This window comes from Pygoscelis adeliae, unplaced genomic scaffold (assembly GCF_000699105.1).
Source record: "Pygoscelis adeliae isolate BGI_AS28 unplaced genomic scaffold, ASM69910v1 Scaffold267, whole genome shotgun sequence".
Classification (NCBI taxonomy): Eukaryota; Metazoa; Chordata; class Aves; order Sphenisciformes; family Spheniscidae; genus Pygoscelis; species Pygoscelis adeliae.
In genome coordinates this window covers 5,538,333-5,549,794 of record NW_008825150.1, presented here as the reverse complement: position 1 = coordinate 5,549,794, position 11,462 = coordinate 5,538,333, and the positions used below count along the sequence as shown (strand labels likewise).

The 11,462-nt window shown below is 36.5% G+C and overlaps 1 protein-coding gene across 1 annotated transcript in view; it reads left to right on the top strand.

The window, feature by feature from the left end:
- The window catches only part of PCLO (piccolo presynaptic cytomatrix protein), a 392,271-nt gene that overhangs the window by 357,626 nt on the left and 23,183 nt on the right, over positions 1-11,462 (top strand).

Below are 11,462 nucleotides of genomic sequence, written 5' to 3'. Positions count from 1 at the left end.
GAGGGGATCTCAAGAGGTCATCCCATTGCTTCAAAACACAATATTGTTCCTAAAAGGCTTTTGCTAACTTGCGCCAAAAAATTCTTAGTGGTGACAGAGACTTTACAGCTTTATTAGTCTGTTCTAGGGCTTGATTATCCTTGACACTAAAATGTTTTTCCTAACTTCTAGCCTAATTTTGCTTGCTGAAATTAATACTCAAGGAGATAAATAAGAATCCAAAATCCAAGCCCTTCCCTCACAAACAGCACATTTTATCAAGCATTTCCAACAAACAGACTTTTCTGAGCTTGCCTACAAGTGATAACACAGCTGCTTCTACTGAACAGTTCCGTATTAGAGCTCCACTTTTGTTGTATTTATCTGAAATGTCAAAAAAAATAGGAATGTCATAAACTGTTTCTATACTTAACTGTCCTTTGCAACTCCTTAATGTTTCTAACTCACATAAAAGGAGCTGGTATTGTATTATATGTGTATGGTTTAGAAGATTATTTATTCTTTATTTCTTTTGTTAGATAATTTATAACTTGCTTAGAAATTAAACTATTATGCTGGGGATTCGGAAAGGAGTTTTTTATGTTCCCCTCACATGTTCTTGTAGTATAAACCCTTTTTTAGACTGATGTTCAGTTATCTTGGAATGCTGTTTAAATGCAGATGGATCTAGAGCCTTTCCAGGTGGGATCACATGGCAAGCTAAAATTAAACTTCAGCTGATATTTATGTCAGGATCTGAGACTGCTCAGAATTATTGGACTATAGGTTGTGTTTCAAGACAGAAGTTTTTGAAAATCAGTGCATTAAAATGAATATAAATCTTTCCTATGATGAAATTGCCTAGATGCTTCTGATTCTCATGGTAGAGAGTCTGCTTTCATATCTATAATTAGAACCTTGTGCTTTGTCCCCAGTTTATTTTCAAATTAATATGCTTTTCATAATGCTCCATGTTCATTATTTCATCCTATGATAGTAGTCTTACAGGCTTGCAGCTTTAATGAAATGTCTTATCCATTGCAACAATATGTGAATAATGATTTGTCTGTTAAGGAAAAGCTTCAGGGTATGTGAATTCCTAACAGTTTGTCCCGTGTAGGCATTTGTAATTACTTTAGGCTATTATGTGCTGTGCTTCCCTTTTGTGTATTATTGATTCTGATACTATTAGGCTATGACTGAGAGGGAATCAAATGGCCAGAAGACTAGTCAAATCTAGTGGCAGAAAGTGATGTACTGTGTGTGTAGAGTAGGACGTAGTTTATATATCTTTATCTACAAAGAGGTTCAGGGGCTTAAACATAGGTGTATCGTGCTGTTTTAAATACCCTAAAGCATTTTTCTGCCTCAATCCAGTTACTGCTCCAGAAAGTCATGGGTATCCCATAGATTCTTCATCACATCTGCCATTCCTGACCAGGTACTTCAGTTTCACTAGCACGTCTTAAATGATGCCAGATCCACATGTATATAGGCATAAACCTGATTTGCTCCTACAGCCAAGACACTATTCAGGATTCCCTTCTATGTCAGCTACCTGGAGTGCCAGTCCTTTTCCACTATCTGTTAAGAACCAAAAGATTATAATGAAAATTTCCAACGTTTATTTTAGCTTGCATATCTAAATTTTAGATGGCTGATATCAGATGGGATTAGTTATACCAAATGGTCCCCAGGTTTGCATGTGTGTTGATGCCATCCATTGCATAGGTCTGTCTTTTCTGAAACACCTTTTGGTATGTTTTCTTTTTATTATAGTTTCTTTTTTAAGCTTTCTTTAGATTTTTTTTTGTCTGCCACATTGGCTTTGTACTCTGACTGATTGTGATGTGATAATAACATAACGTGACTGAATTTCCATGCCTTGGAAAAATGCACAAAGATTCTGGAGATCAGCTGGGTCAAACATCTGATACATACATCTGCCTTCATGTCTCACACTGGTGTAGTACCTAGAAGTTCACATATTTTCCAGAAGTCTGGTAACATACTGCCTACAATAATTAGCCAGTTTGTGTGATTTACTAGAAAAAGCCCCATATGTAACTTGCATCAATGCCTGCTGAGTATGCTATGGATTCTTACTGTTTCCTCCTGCTGCTCATCTAATATCTATAGCATTTATTCACCAGCCTCCTGATTGCCTTGGCTGTGCCTGGCTGAGTGTTTAGCTTTTTAGAAACGTATTCATATTCATGGAATATTCTGTTCTATTCTTGAAGGAATTGGATTCTCACTGATCTGAATGCAATTATTTGACTTTTTTTATAAACTATGCCCTTCTGACCAGTCTGATCGTCTTAAGAGTTCCTTCTTTCTTGGCAAGTAAAGCAGAGAAAAGGAAGGCTTTCCTTCTTGTCTCTGGACATTTGTGAGAGTCACAAACATAGACACCTTAACTCTTTGTATATATGTTGGTTTTAAGGCTATTTGGTGTTTTGTTTATGTTTTTTAGCAGTATGCAAAGTCTCTGACTTTATACAGACACATTTTTCACACTGTTTTCCATGCTGGAAAAAGTGAAGCCTACACAATATCAACACCTGGTATTTCCTTCGTACTTGGTGCTTTCTTTTCAAATACTCCCACAAAGCAAAATTACCTATGTTCCTGTAAAATTATACTACAGCTTATTATAATTTGGAAACTATACAGTGTAACAATAGGTTTTTAAGTCCATGATAAATTTGTTCATGAGAGCTGTCATTTCCAAAGAAAGGAATCTAAGCAGTGTTAGAAAGAAAATGAAAGAAAATTAACAAGAGAAACTTTTTTTTTCCCCTGTTGATGAACATTTTGTGCAAAAAAAGGGCTTTCACATCCAAAGGGAAATGGTTTGGGAAGCAGAGCCTAGGAGCTGCTCTTTGCCTCTCTTTATCAAAACACCTTACCTAGGTGTTGTTCCATTGACTAAAGGGGCTACTCCAGATTTACAAAATTATACAAAGAGAATGAGACATTGAAGAGTTTCAGCTTGCCTTCAGAAATCGACTTAAGCATACTCTTCTGGAATTACATAAAATAAAGATTAGTATTCTGTTTTTATTGGAGATACTTGCAAGAATCCTACAACATGAGAAATAGATTTTTCCAATTTATCTTCAGTAGTGGAAACAATGTGAAAGCATATTGCTTTCCATCAGAAAACAGAAAAGCACCAATATGAGTGAGAGAAAGCCACTCTTCCTAACATAACTTTCGTCATTCTCTTGTCAAAGCCCAGTAGCTAATATGTCATTGTACACTGTGCTTTTTTTCCCAGCCTCTTGAAATTGGCTTGTTGAATCTAACTGGTTGTATGCAGGTACAGACGTATTGAGAGGGAGGAAAGGTAAAGAGGCCAGAGCCTCCCCATACATGTCTCATCATTTTGGATGTGTGCCTTGTCACATTTTAAGGGAAAGACTGCACTGAAATCACAGATGCATCCAAGTATAATATGACAAATCGGTCCCCTCTTTATTGGCAGCATCTACTGCCCTCAGGTTACTTGCTCTGAATCAAATTCCAAAATTAAATATTGCAGTTTTTCTGTTGAACAAAGCTGAGTAATTTGTTACAAGTAAAATTTTCTGCCACTGGCTAAAGATTGTCAGTTGAAGACAGCTTGAAAAATGGATATAATAGGAAGTCATGCAAATCCTGGGAGAAAGGACACAAGGACATACACACACACAAAACACAAATGCATTCTTTCTTCCCTGCCCCTCTCTAGGATCAACAGAATATATGGATGTATATTTAAAGCATTGACCAAAAGAAATAATTATTCTTATTTCTGCTATAATTTTGAGCAGAAAATTCTTTCTTAGGGATACTATATCTGTTATGATTATAAATTAAATAAAAAGAGATCATATTTTTTGGATGCATTTTGTGAATTTATCTACATGATTTTTTTTTACCTGAATAATCCCAATTACACAATAGCAGATTTTTTTCATAATAAGGTCAATGTCAACAAATTTCTTAGAATAGATTTCTTCAGAAGATTACAAGTTTTGATGAAATATTAAATTTTAAATTAAAAAGAAGTAATAAAAACTTAGAAAGGGATACATAAAATTGACATCTTTCTTCCTTAGTTTCTTAATGAACCATTTCAACTAATAACCTGATCTTTATAATGTAGTTTCCTATGACAAGATGAGGGTTCCAATACATTCTCAGCTGCCTGAAATGCTTTGAGAATTCTGGCTGGGGAGCCTTGTATGATGGTACCTTTTCTGATGGTACCAAGATATCTTTGATGGTTAGTAGAGGAACTTCAAGGTTTCTGCCTCATTTTGTTAAGACAATGGAGTTAGTACCCAAAGACAATGCTTCTATCTGGAAAATGTAGACAATGCACACTGTGTGCATTCTGTCCTTCCATCTGTCCTTCTTAACTATTACCTTTGCAATCTCAAATGAATATTTGAAATGCCATACAACTCATTGCAATAACATACAGCTGAGGCATGCATCACTTAATTGTTATTGGTTCCCTCCTGAACTGGATTAGGAGGAGAGACTGCTGATGGTCAGTCCCTCTGCTGTCCCCCTGGAAATTTTCATAGAGGTTCTGTATACCTTTTGTTCTCCTCTCCTGCAGTAGTGACCAAGACCTACAGCCTAAAAGCAAGTGCTTTCCTGCTTTACTTTACTTCTGAAAATAGTCTCTCTGACATCAGAATGTTCATGCAGGCTGCATCTACCTTATTATTATGATTCAGAGCAGCAACACAACTTTGAAATAAATTTTTCAATTTTACCTTGCTTGACATTGTGTTGATTTGCCTTTTTTTTTTCCCCAATGCATCCAAATCTGGTTCCTTTTGAGGGAAACTAAACTGGAAACTCTGTTCCAGGTGAGCACTAAATGTGCTCCTGTCCCTACAGGTGTCATAGTCAATGATGGGTCCTCTGGACAGAACTGGACTACATGCAGAAAAGGAACATGTTTATCACAGACCAGAGTGATTCCAGTTTCAAGTAAAAGCTCTCAACTTTATACAATATAGATGTAGGTGCCTCACAACCAATTGCTTTGATCTACTGATTTGCTCCTATTGCACCAGATTGGTGCTGTGTAGACACAGTAACAGATAATTAAGCAAACACCTAAGTATAAGCTTATATCATTTGAGAACCTAGTTTTCTATTGATCTTTAAAATTGCTATAGATAAAAAAACTAAAAAATTGAAAATATACACACCTCTTTTTCATACTGTCATCCTGTGATCAGTTTGGTGAGAAAAGCCTTTTGTGCCTGAGTTGCATGAAATAAAGGAGATAAATGTGTCAGCTGTCATATTCTACAAGAAATCAAACAAGAAAGAGGTGAACAGTGATGAACATTTCATCTCTTTCAACCACACTGCACTGAGGGAAAGTCTCTAATAATCTAGTCTCAGACCTAATCTTTCAGCTCCTTTCGAGGAGGAAATAAAGACAGACACACAAGAAAATCCCATGACATTCCCATTTAATCTTTTCCCTATGTTTTTTTCTCATCCTAGGTTGCTCGTTTTATGTGAACTGAATTGATCTATAAGGAGGTGCTGTCTAGTGGTTTTTATCTATTCATCTCAAAACATATATTTAAAGCTCTTAACTCGAGCTTTAATCAGGATTCTTTGATTTTTTAAAATTTTTTTTTCACTCACTGTATGAACTGAATTAAGTAACTTAACTTCTCAATATATGCGTATATTCATTCATAAAATTATATTAAACTCATCCTTTCATAAAGCTTTTGGAATTCAAATGATGCTTATGACAGGAGAGACTGCCTCCATGTGAGTTTTGCCATTGGGAGTCAGAATTCCCCATAGTGCCCTTTGAGTTCTGCAATAAGTTGTGAAATAAATTACTCGGATATATTTCATTGCATTGCATAGGAAATGTTGCTGCCCTACAATATAAAGTATAGAAGGTGTATACATGGTCATGACATACATAGGTGACATACACAGTCATATAGATGTAGTGGGCTAGATTAACATTGTGTAACAGGTTAGATCAGGACATACTCTATGGAAGTCACTGAAATTTCATCAGCCTAAGATTGGCATGAGAGAAGAGGGATCACACAATGAGAAACTTTCAAGTACTGTGAAAAACACAGAAGCAGTATTGGAGAGTGCAGAAAAATTAGGATCAAAGCATTTAGCTGGCTGAACAACTAAAGTGCTGCAAATGATCCCTGAAGGTGGGAAGTCTGTCCTCTGAGCAGCCCTGAGTTCAGACTCTGTAGCTTTTACTCTATTATTTAGTGTAGCAGCACTTTTGTCCTACTCTACCTATGATCTTTAATTACCTAGGTTTTCACTGGACTGATTCACTCTACTGTATTTACTTTAAATGAACAGTACTTTATTTCAGAAAGTTGCTTATACAAATGTAAGGAATCCTTTGCAGCACAGTCTTGTTGGAATTCAGATCACCTGTCTTGTCCTCAGAGAAATATCCAAACCATGTAATTTTTTTTGCTCCCCTAGTTGATTTCTGTACTGATGTCAGTGTTTTTTGTTTGTTTCTTTTAAATTGTGGTTACATTGTGAAATGGAAGGTGAGATTTATGAACAATTTGAAGTGGAAAATTTGTATAATACTACATGTTAGGAGCGAAAGTGGAGTCAGTGATTTGAAGTTAATTTAGGTAGCTATAACTTCATAAACTTAAATTTGAGCCCAAGGATTTAGTGTTGATTAGTTCAACAAGCCAATATTTTGTGCTGAGTCAAGGTAGGTTTAATATACATAGATTCCTAGGATTAGGTCAACTTCAGTGATATATATGCATACATTTGTACAAATGCACATATATGTATACACATGTAGGCATGTATATATACAGATATGTACACATATATAAATGATTGAATCACACACACATATATATAAGTATACTTATATATATTATGACCTAATAATAGTTCTACATAAACGTTTGGAAAAAAAACCCTCAGTTCTGAATGAAATGTTCCATCTGTGTCTATGGGTTTCTCCCTTATTTAAAATATCACTTTTGTTTCATGAGCTTTTATAATCTGGAAAATAAACGTCACTCTTTGTGACTGCAAAAGACGAGACCTGTGTTTCATACTGGCTCTCACATAGAAAGGCAATGAATCCTACTAATCTCATTCAGTTTTACAATTGACTGTCATGGGTTTTACTAGCTTAATGGTCTTTTTTATTTAAATACATTTACAATAACTTAATTATTAGTGATTTCATTGGCATTTTCTTTTGAATCTTAACTAGAGGATAAGGAGAATTCTGGTCTGATCCTTTAGATTTTACAAACAGGACCTGCTTAAGTAGTCTAGGAATTTCTCTGAATAGTAAAGGTTTTATTTCAGTCTCACACTCATTCTATGTTAATTGTCTAATTAAAAACCTAGGGTTTTGTCTACTATAAAAAAAAAATCTAATCCAATAACCTTCTACAGCTGGGACCTCGGAAATAGATAATGCAATGAGAAATTTTATCATGGGAGTTATGGGAGGATCAGCCACTTAAGTAAAAATTTTGCAATCAGTGGAAAAAAATAACCATTTTGAAGGTACAATTCATCTGACCTATTTTAGAGATCTATTTGCAACTAAGACAAACCAGACAAACCACATTCTAGAAGAGCAATTGCTCTCCTTTTGCTATAAAAGAAGCCTTGACATCTAGCTCAGATATAGACATCAACATTCAGGCAGATGAATCTTAGCAGCAGGGTCTATCTCCAACAGACGTCAGGTGACAGTCACTGTAAAATGTTATTCTATATGCATCAAGAAGTAACTTTTAAGCACATTTAACTTTATTTGACAAAAATGCTAATTTGATTTGGTCTGCAGTTCTAAAACGGCTGCTGTGCTCAACAGCAAGTGTAATTACCATTTGGAGTGTTACATAATTATCTTGAACTAACAAGAAGCACAAGATGGTGTCAATTTTTTTTTTTTTTTTGTTAGAAAAGGCTCTAATTAGGATGTAAAAATGAATAGGGGAGACATTTTGGGCTAACAGTTTACTCAGATACAACATAACCATCTTGAAATCACAGACATATAACAGGATAACAGAGATCAGGTTTATTTCATTAAAGATGAAAACTGAAGCAGATCACAAATCTAAAGGACCAATTTTGTGCATCTTTAGATTACAAATACTAATTCTGTTTTCATTGCATTTATATAACCTAATACTTTCAGTTCTCCAAATTCAATGTTGCTAACCAGTCTGATTTTTTTTTTTTCACAAGGCAACAGGAATTCTGCCAGGATTAGTGATTAATTTAGCAATAAAATAAGTTTCTCTTTTTGTTCTACTTGAGGAAAGCCCCACAGTAATCCTCTTTTCTCCACCTTTCAAATCACACTGGGAAGAATAAAAAAAAAACCCAACACTGTAGAGATGGTATAGACAGCCTGCAGAATTCTTCTATAGATTCAGTGATTGACACAAAGCTTATTAGAAAGAAGATAAGTAGGAACACTCATGATTTACTATACCTGGAGTTACTGATTGCCTCTTAATTGGTTTTGTCTCTCAGAAGAGTTGATATCTTGTATTTGCTGAAAGAATTTCACCCTCAAAACACACTAGCAGATAGCAGTCTCCCTTGTTGACCTGAGGCAAGCCTGGCAAGAGTTGCCTAAAGAGACCATATATGCTTTTCTCTGGATTCTGTACCTCTGTGAAGATAGCAGCTCTATCCCTGTTTACTTCACTGTAGTTCACCACAAAAAGAACACACAGTCATAATCTCAGTTATAATCTCAGGGAAAAAAAAGCAACAGGAAACACAAGTAAATCAAATTAAAACACAACACATAATTAGTAACTTCCTCCTTTTTTACACAGGATCCCCAATATTTGTCACAACTGGGTAATGGGATATATAACTAGATAGTAATATCTGTCTCAGATTTAAACTGTGGTCTCATATAATTTTAGAATTAGGCCTTTAAGACAGGCATGGAAGTATCCTCAACAGTTCAGGCAAGTTCACTGTCTCATACTTCTATGATTTCTTCTGGGTTCAAAACTCATCAGTATTTAGACATTTAGTCAATTGTTTGTTAATGGAAGGAAGACAAGGATCCCAGCAGGGTTGCCTTCACCAGCTGGGAAGGTGGAAGATAAAGAACTCTGGGAGCCATTAGAGGAACAAAGATGAAACTGGGAAGAAGGGACAAAGCTGATGTGGGAACTAGTCAGAGGGCATAAAATAATCCTCATAATCCACACCATGGGCCTGTTTGGAAGCATAGACCTTAAAAACTTGGGGAGTGAGCAGCCCACAAGGAAATCAGGCATATGTCTGTTAAAAGAAGAGTGAAGAAAAGCCTAAATTTCATTGGTTAGACTTTTCTAGGGAATGGTAACAAGGAATTGAAGTATCCTTGAACTTTGAGCAACTCCCAGTGGACTGTTACACATGGGGTCAAAGCCCATGCCACAATCATGCCTCTTGTACGTAGCTGACAAAAATGATCAAGGCTGTTACATTTCCTCTTCGATTCCAGCATAACTGTTGGGCCAAAGAGACAGAAGCAAACCTGCTCACTTCTGACAACTGCCAAGCTGTCTTTATATAAACTCTTCATATTCAGCTTAGTCCATCCCACTTCATGAACACACATTCCCAGTATTAGAAGCCTTTGGGAATCACAACCAACCTTCCGTTTATATAATGAGCAAACCTGACCATACATGGCAAATCAGAAGGATGTATGCATCTATTCTCTCCAGCCCCCTGCAGCAAAACTAAGCAATGAAGAACTGGGTTTACATTCATGCTACAGCACTACTGATTTCTATCTCCTGCAGCAAAACTCTCGAATAAACAACTGGACTTGCTTTCATGCAGGAGTACTAACTTGTTGATAGCACCACAGCTATATTTAAAGCTCTTTTCCTGAGGTAGCTTTTCTTTATTTTTGACAGTAAAATGGATGGTCTATGAAAAAAATATTTTTGTGCCACTGTTTGTTTTCAAAGAGTTGGGGAATAATGCAGGGACCACAAAGCAGATTCAATATTCTTTAGACTTCTTTAAAATGAGTAAAACTAAAAACATACAATTGATGCCCAAAGCAATTTTAAAAATACTGAAAGTGCTGGCATTGGAGACAATGTCCTTTTCCCACAAAGCAATCGATTTTTATATGCCCTCATCTCAAAATGTGAGGTATCCACTCAGTTCTGCTCAACAGAACTTGTTTAAAGCACTCTTCAGATTAGATTTTCTCTGAGAAAATCACTGGTACAATGACACCAATAACTTTTCTTTAAATAATATCAATTTGGAAAATGCCTTTGTGATCATTGTTGCTGCATACCAGGCTGCAAAAGTAACTGTGCAGGGAGCAGGCCATAGGAAGGGATTATTCCCTTCCACTGGGTGCTTGTGAGGCCCCATCCAGAACAATGTGTCTGGTCTGGGGCCTCTAGAGATATTGAGGAGACTCCAAAAGAGTGCCAGTAGAATGGTTAAGGGCCAGCACAAATGTCATTGAGGAGAGGCTGAGGGTTTCTTTAAATCTCAGGAAATGAGCTACTTTATGAGTAGCTAACTACCTTATGGGATAGTATAGAGAAGATGGAGCCAGACTCTTCTCAGAGCTCTGCAACACAAAAAGGAAATAGCCAACATTCACAAGCTGAAGTAAGGGAAATTCGAACTGAATATAAGGAAAGGTAGAAAAAAAAAATCACCATGAGTGTAGTTAAACACTGGGTAGTGTTGCCCAGAGAGGCTGTGGAGCCTCTCTTGGAGATTTTCAAAACTCACCAGAAAAACTCTGTCTAGCCTGATGTAATTTGGAAGTTAACCCTACTGTGAATGTGAGGTTGGACTGGAGACCTCCAGTAGTCCTTTCCTCTCTGAATTATCTTATCAGTCTACAATTGCTTCATAAAGCACACTTCGTCATAAACCAGCATTTTTGCTGAAAAATGCCATACTTTCCTTCCCTCAACCTCATTTCATCTTTCATGGTGGCATAAAGCATGTGCTGAATCAAGTTGGGTGACCAACCCAAAGTCAATACATTGGAGGGAGGAGGGGAGTGGGTGAGGTGGCAGTTAGTAGGATCATTTCTGCCAGCTAGTTCACTAGGCAGCTGTACAAACATCTATGGCTAAAGGAGATAACGTCAGGGAAACTGCGTGGGAAGAAATAAGCAGGAGTGTGAAGAGAGCTCTTTCAGCGCCAGTGCCCGTTTATGCCATTTTAAGATGAGTAAGAGTCAGTGATTAGTTACAGGTAAGATGTTCCTTGCAGCTAGACTGGTGCCAAGGATGGTATTATTTTTTTTAAGGGGACATCTCACGAGGAAGAGTTTAAAACAGCAATCTGCTGCAACTGTTTGTTAAACATTTCATAGTATTTTTCATAACCACCAAGTTGGCCAAATTCCTCCCAGGTAATTTTGTTCTGTTACTTGAAGTTCCCTGCTGCAACTGCATACA